General features: G+C 51.5%; 1 long non-coding RNA gene across 1 annotated transcript; it reads right to left on the bottom strand.

Annotated features, from left to right (window-relative positions):
• Positions 1-6,980, bottom strand: LOC144954510 (uncharacterized). Its single transcript, XR_013641245.1, has 4 exons — positions 6,901-6,980; positions 3,683-3,741; positions 2,187-2,341; positions 1-240 (listed from the first exon to the last, which is right to left on the bottom strand). It is a non-coding gene; the product is annotated as an uncharacterized LOC144954510 (long non-coding RNA).
• Between the last annotated feature and the right edge of the window lie 294 nt (positions 6,981-7,274).

Below are 7,274 nucleotides of genomic sequence, written 5' to 3'. Positions count from 1 at the left end.
TGGTGGTGGTGGTGGATGGGGTAGAGGATGGAGTGGTGGAGGTGATGGAGGATGGCGTGATGGAGGATGGGGTGGAGGATGGGGTGGTGGTGATGGAGGAGGATGGCGTGGAGGAGGATGTGGTGGAGGATGTGGTTATGATGGAGGATGTTGTGGTGGTGGTGATGGTGGATGATGTGGTGGATGATGTTGTGGTGGAGGTGACGGCGGAGGAGGAGGAGGCCGAGGTGTCACTTGGACCTGGAGGAGGGAGGAGAGAAAGGTCACACAGGTCACAGGTCACACAGCTCACAGGTCACAGGTCACATCTCACAGCTCACAGGTCACATCTCACAGCTCACAGCTCACACAGCTCACACAGGTCACACAGCTCACAGAGGTCACACAGCTCACAGGTCACACAGCTCACAGGTCACACAGCTCACAAAGGCTTCGGTCCAGACCCGCATGATGCCTGACCGCTGCTGTATGTTTGTGCTATCCAGGTAGGAACAACAGCTTACTCCACACTGCCCACCAGTGATTATGTGTCTGTCTGGCGTGCACGAATCCGCTGTCCAAGCAAGTTCCTGCCTTCCCACTCCGAAGGAACGTGTTGTGAGTGTCTCTCTCTCTCTCTCTGCCCGTGGTGGTGAGATGTTGACTACCTCGCCTGGTATGCAGGAGGTCGTGGGTTCGATCCTGACAATGGGGAGATGTTGACTACCTCGCCTGGTCTACAGGAGGTCGTGGGTTCGATCCTGACAATGGTGAGATGTTGACTACCTCGCCTGGTCTACAGGAGGTCGTGGGTTGGATCCTGACAATGGGGAGATGTTGACTACCTCGCCTGGTCTACAGGAGGTCGTGGGTTCGATCCTGACAATGGTGAGATGTTGACTACCTCGCCTGGTACGCAGGAGGTCGTGGGTTCGATCCTCACCCTGACGACGCCTGCTGCTGTATATTTGGAGTTTGCGTGTCTCTCTCTCTCTCTGCCCGTGGTGGTGAGATGTTGACTACCTCGCCTGGTACGCAGGAGGTCGTGGGTTCGATCCTCACCCTGACGACGCCTGCTACTGCTGCTGCTGTCTGTGTGGAGTCTGCTTCTCTCTCTCCCCGGGGTGGTCGCTGCGTGGATGTGTCTCTGGGACCTCCTCCGGCATTCCCCTCCACATTCAAAATCGACATCGGAGCACCATCACGCGTTTAGAGACTTGGGGCTCGATGGGTTTATATGCATCTCTATGGGACCCCATATAGAACTACAGAGACCCATATAGCCCCACAGAGACACATATAGACCCACAGAGACCCACAGATATTCAGAGACCCATACAGAACCATAGAGACCCACAGAGATCCAGAGACCCATATAGAACCACAGAGACCCATACAAACCCACAGAGACACAGAGACCCATATAGACCCATATAGAACCAGAGACCCACATAGAGACACAGAGTCCCATACAGAACCATAGAGATCCACAGAGATCCAGAGACCCATAGAGAACCCTAGAGACCCATAGATACACATATAGAGACATAGAGATGTTGATGATGATGTTGGTGATGATGATGTTGGTGATGATGATGTTGGTGATGATGATGATGATGATGTTGGTGATGGTGATGATGATGTTGGAGATGATGAAGTTGATGTTGGTGATGGTGATGATGTTGGTGATTTTGGTGTTGATGTTGGTGATGATGATGATGTTGGTGATGATGTTGGTGATGATGTTGGTGATGATGATGTTGATGATGATGTTGATGATGATGGTGATGATGTTGGTGATGTGATGTTGGTGATGTTGGTGATGTTGGTGATGGTGGTGATGATGGTGGTGATGGTGATGATGATGTTGGTGATTTTGGTGTTGATGTTGGTGATGATGGTGATGATGGCGATGTGATGTTGGTGATGTGGTGATGATGATGGTGGTGATGATGGTGGTGATGGTGATGATGATGTTGGTGATTTTGGTGTTGATGTTGGTGATTTTGGTGTTGATGTTGGTGATGATGTTGATGATGATGGTGATTATGGTGATGTGATGGTGATGAGATGTTGGTGATGTGATGTTGATGTTGATGGTGATGATGGTGATGATGATGGTGATGTTGGTGATGATGATGAGATGTTGGTGATGTTGGTGATGTGATGGTGATGGTGGTGATGGTGGTGATGTGTCCGTGCTTTACCCATCGGTGTGCGAGCGTTGGTGGCGACGATGGCGGCGCGGGTCTCCTCACCTCTCCGCACCTCCTCCTCACCACCATCACCACCATCACCAGCACCATCACCAGCACCATCACCAGCACCATCACCACCAGCACCATCCCTCACCGTCACCACGCTGAGGGTCATGGTGGTGATAGCGGTCATGATGATGATGGTGGTGGTGGTTACGATGGTGACGGTGGTGATGGTGGTGATGATGGTGGTGGTTATGATGGTGATGGTGGCGATGATGGTGGTGGTGACGGTGGTGATGGTGGTGGTTATGATGATGATGGAGGGGATGATCATGATGATGGTGGTGATGAAGGTAGTGGTGATAGTGGTGGTGATGGTGGCGGTGAAGATGGTGGTGATGGTGGTGGTGATGGTGGTGGTGGTGATGATGGTGGTGGTGATGGTGGTGATGACGGTGATGATGGTGGTGATGGTAGTGATGGCAATGCTTGTGGTGATGGTGGTTATGGCAATGCTTGTGGTGATGGTGGTGGCGATGATGGTGGTGATGGCGGTGATGGTGGCGGTGAAGATGATGGTGATGGTAGTGATGGTGGTGATGTTGATGGTGATGGTCAGAGGACACGGGTCAGGAAAGTCAAACGGCCAGCAACAATCAGCACTTAGTGAGTGGGTGAGTTGGTTAGTGAGTGAGTGGGTGAGCGGTTGGGTGAGTGTGTGGATGAGTTAGTGGGTGAGTGAGTGGGTGAATCAGTGGGTGAGTGTAGGTGAGTGAGTGGGTGGGTGGGTGGGTGAGTGGGTGGGTGAGTGGGTGAGTGAGAGAAGTGAGTGGGTGGGTGAGTGAGTGGGTGAATCAGTGGGTGAGTGTGTGGGTGAGTGTGTGGGTGAGTGTAGGTGAGTGAGTGGGTGGGTGGGTGAGTGAGTGGGTGGGTGAGTGAGTGGGTGAGTGAGTGGGTGGGTGAGTGGGCGAGTAAGTGGGTGAGTGAGTGAGTGGGTGGGTGGGTGAGTGAGTGGGTGGGTGAGTGAGTGGGTGAGTTGGTGAGTAGGTGAGTGAGTGGGTGGGTGGGTGAGTGGGTGATTGAGTGGGTGGGTGAGTGAGTTGGTGAGTAGGTGAGTGAGTGGGTGGGTGAGTGGGTGGGTGAGTGAGTGGGTGGGTGAGTGAGTGGGTGGGTGAGTGGGCGAGTAAGTGGGTGAGTGAGTGGGTGGGTGGGTGAGTGGGTGAGTGAGTGGGTGAGTTGGTGAGTAGGTAAGTGAGTGGGTGGGTGAGTGGGTGATTGAGTGGGTGAGTGAGTTGGTTGGTAGGTGGGTGAATGAGTTGCTGAGTAGGTGAGTGAGTGTGTGGGTGAGTAGGTGAGTGAGTAGGTGAGTGGGTGAGTAGGTGAGTGAGTGTGTGGGTGAGTAGGTGAGTGAGTAGGTGAGTTGGTGAGTAGGTGAGTGAGTGTGTGGGTGAGTAGGTGAGTGAGTAGGTGAGTGGGTGAGTAGGTGAGTGAGTGAGTCTCACCCAGCTTGTGAGTCCTGTAAACTCAGAGGGTGGAGAGAAGAGGTGACATCCGGGTTTCTCTAAGAACATCATCAACATCAACACCATAATCAACATCAACACCATAAACAACATCACCATTATCATAATCAACATCACCACCATCATCATAATCAACATCACCATAATCATAACCACAATCAACATCACCATCATCATAATTAACATCACCATAATCAACATCACCACCATCATCATAATCAACATCACCATGATCATAACCACAATCAACATCACCATCATCATAATCAACATCACCACCATCATCATAATCAACATCATCATAATCAACATCATCACCACCATCATCAAAATCACCATCATCATAATAAACATAATCATATCGTCATCATGAACGAGTTTGGTGACGTCACGGCTGAGAATAACTACAGCTATGACACCATTGGAACCTCATTTGCCAGTAAAAAAATATGATAATTGTTTTTTAACCCTTCTATCTGGCAACAAAACTGACACCTTTTTTACGAGGAGTCATGTTTGCATAGACCACAATGCCTGCAGTCGTAATGCAACAAAACACACAACTCTGATAATGTATGTGCACTGTCCTTGAAGTTGATTGGTCCACACCCGAGACAGCTTTCCTTAGAGCCCAGTCTCACATGGTCCTTGAAGGTGATTGGTCCACACCAGAGACAGCTTTCCTTAGAGCCTAGTCTCACATGGTCCTTGAAGGTGATTGGTCCACACCCGAGACAGCTTTCCTTAGAGCCCAGTCTCACATGGTCCTTGAAGGTGATTGGTCCACACCAGAGACAGCTTTCCTTAGAGCCTAGTCTCATATGGTCCTTGAAGGTGATTGGTCCACACCAGAGACAGCTTTCCTTAGAGCCCAGTCTCACATGGTCCTTGAAGGTGATTGGTCCACACCCGAGACAGCTTTCCTTAGAGCCCAGTCTCACATGGTCCTTGAAGGTGATTGGTCCACACCAGAGACAGCTTTCCTTAGAGCCTAGTCTCACATGGTCCTTGAAGTTGATTGGTCCACACCCGAGACAGCTTTCCTTAGAGCCCAGTCTCACATGGTCCTTGAAGGTGATTGGTCCACACCAGAGACAGCTTTCCTTAGAGCCCAGTCTCACATGGTCCTTGAAGGTGATTGGTCCACACCCGAGACAGCTTTCCTTAGAGCCCAGTCTCACATGGTCCTTGAAGGTGATTGGTCCACACCAGAGACAGCTTTCCTTAGAGCCTAGTCTCACATGGTCCTTGAAGGTGATTGGTCCACACCCGAGACAGCTTTCCTTAGAGCCCAGTCTCACATGGTCCTTGAAGGTGATTGGTCCACACCAGAGACAGCTTTCCTTAGAGCCCAGTCTCACATGGTCCTTGAAGGTGATTGGTCCACACCCGAAACAGCTTTCCTTAGAGCCTAGTCTCACATGGTCCTTGAAGGTGATTGGTCCACACCAGAGACAGCTTTCCTTAGAGCCTAGTCTCACATGGTCCTTGAAGGTGATTGGTCCACACCAGAGACAGCTTTCCTTAGAGCCCAGTCTCACATGGTCCTTGAAGGTGATTGGTCCACACCAGAGACAGCTTTCCTTAGAGCCTAGTCTCACATGGTCCTTGAAGGTGATTGGTCCACACCCGAGACAGCTTTCCTTAGAGCCTAGTCTCACATGGTCCTTGAAGTTGATTGGTCCACACCCGAGACAGCTTTCCTTAGAGCCTAGTCTCACATGGTCCTTGAAGGTGATTGGTCCACACCCGAGACAGCTTTCCTTAGAGCCCAGTCTCACATGGTCCTTGAAGGTGATTGGTCCACACCAGAGACAGCTTTCCTTAGAGCCCAGTCTCACATGGTCCTTGAAGGTGATTGGTCCACACCCGAGACAGCTTTCCTTAGAGCCTAGTCTCACATGGTCCTTGAAGGTGATTGGTCCACACCCGAGACAGCTTTCCTTAGAGCCTAGTCTCACATGGTCCTTGAAGGTGATTGGTCCACACCCGAGACAGCTTTCCTTAGAGCCCAGTCTCACATGGTCCTTGAAGTTGATTGGTCCACACCAGAGACAGCTTTCCTTAGAGCCTAGTCTCACATGGTCCTTGAAGTTGATTGGTCCACACCCGAGACAGCTTTCCTTAGAGCCTAGTCTCACATGGTCCTTGAAGGTGATTGGTCCACACCCGAGACAGCTTTCCTTAGAGCCTAGTCTCACATGGTGTTGGACCAGATGACGCCAAAAGGCGCACAACTCAAAGACATCTTCTTGGTTCTTTCGGTAAAGTCACGTAGAATGGAAATAATATTATTTTATTATATTATAATATATTATTTTATTATTTCCCTTCTACGTGATGACTTTACCGAAAGAACCAAGAAGATGAATCCCTGCAGTCACGAAAGCTTTAAATCGAAATTTAACTCAAAGACAATGCACCATCAGAGTATGAGAGCTCGGGGCAAGCATCTACACTATGGGAACCTCATTTGCCAGAAGAAAAAATATGATAATTGTTTTTTTACCCTTCTATCTGGCAACAAAACTGACACATGTTTTACAAGGAGTCATGTTTGCATAGACCACAATACCTGCAGCCATAATGCAAACAAAACACACAACTCTGATAATGTATGCACTGTCCTTGAAGTTGATTGGTCCACACCCGAGACAGCTTTCCTTAGAGCCTAGTCTCCATTGGTGTTGGACCAGATGACGCCAAAAGGCGCACAACTCAAAGACAATGGGGATGACGTCACTCACGGGTGTTAGCGGTGGGGGTTGTGGGGATGACGTCACTCACGGGTGTTAGCGGTGGGCGGTAGGATGACGTCACGCACAAGTGGGCACAACTCAAAGACAATGGGGATGACGTCATTCACAGGCGATAGCGCCGGAGGTCTAGTGGGGATGACGTCACTCACAGGTGATAGCGGTGGGGGTCGTGGGAATGACGTCACTCACGGGTGTTAGCGGTGGGGGTCGTGGGGATGACGTCACTCACAGGTGTGAGCAGTGGGGGGAGGTCTAGTGGGGATGACGTCACTCACAGTTGATAGCGCCGGAGGTCTAGTGGGGATGACGTCACACACGGGTGTTAGCGGTGGAGGTCGTGGGGATGACGTCACTCACAGGGGTTAGCGGTGGGCGGTAGGATGACGTCACGCATAAGCGGTAACGATGGCAACAACGGTAACCACGTAACGGCCTCACCGTTAGGGGGCGCCCCAGCTCAGCCCCCCTCGCTCGCTCCTCCATCGCGGGGTCCATGGTGGTCCCCCCCCCTCACCTCCCTCAGCTCCCTCACCCCCTCAGCTCCTCAACCCCCTCACCTCCCTCAGCTTCTCACCCCCCTCACCTCCCTCAGCCTTTCAGCTTCTCACCCCCCTCAGCTTCTCACTCACCCCCCTCACCTCCTCACCCCCCTCACCTCCCTCACCCCCTCAGCTTCTCACTCCTCACCCCCCTCACCTCCTCACTCCACTCACCTCCCTCACCCCCTCAGCTTCTCACTCTCCTCACCCCCCTCACTTCCCTCACCTTCCTCAGCTTCTCACCCCCCTCACCTCCCCTCAGGCGCTGACCCT

Source organism: Lampetra fluviatilis, unplaced genomic scaffold (genome assembly GCF_964198595.1).
Source record: "Lampetra fluviatilis unplaced genomic scaffold, kcLamFluv1.1 SCAFFOLD_294, whole genome shotgun sequence".
NCBI classification, from domain to species: Eukaryota; Metazoa; Chordata; class Hyperoartia; order Petromyzontiformes; family Petromyzontidae; genus Lampetra; species Lampetra fluviatilis.
This window is presented reverse-complemented; position numbering and strand designations above follow the sequence as displayed.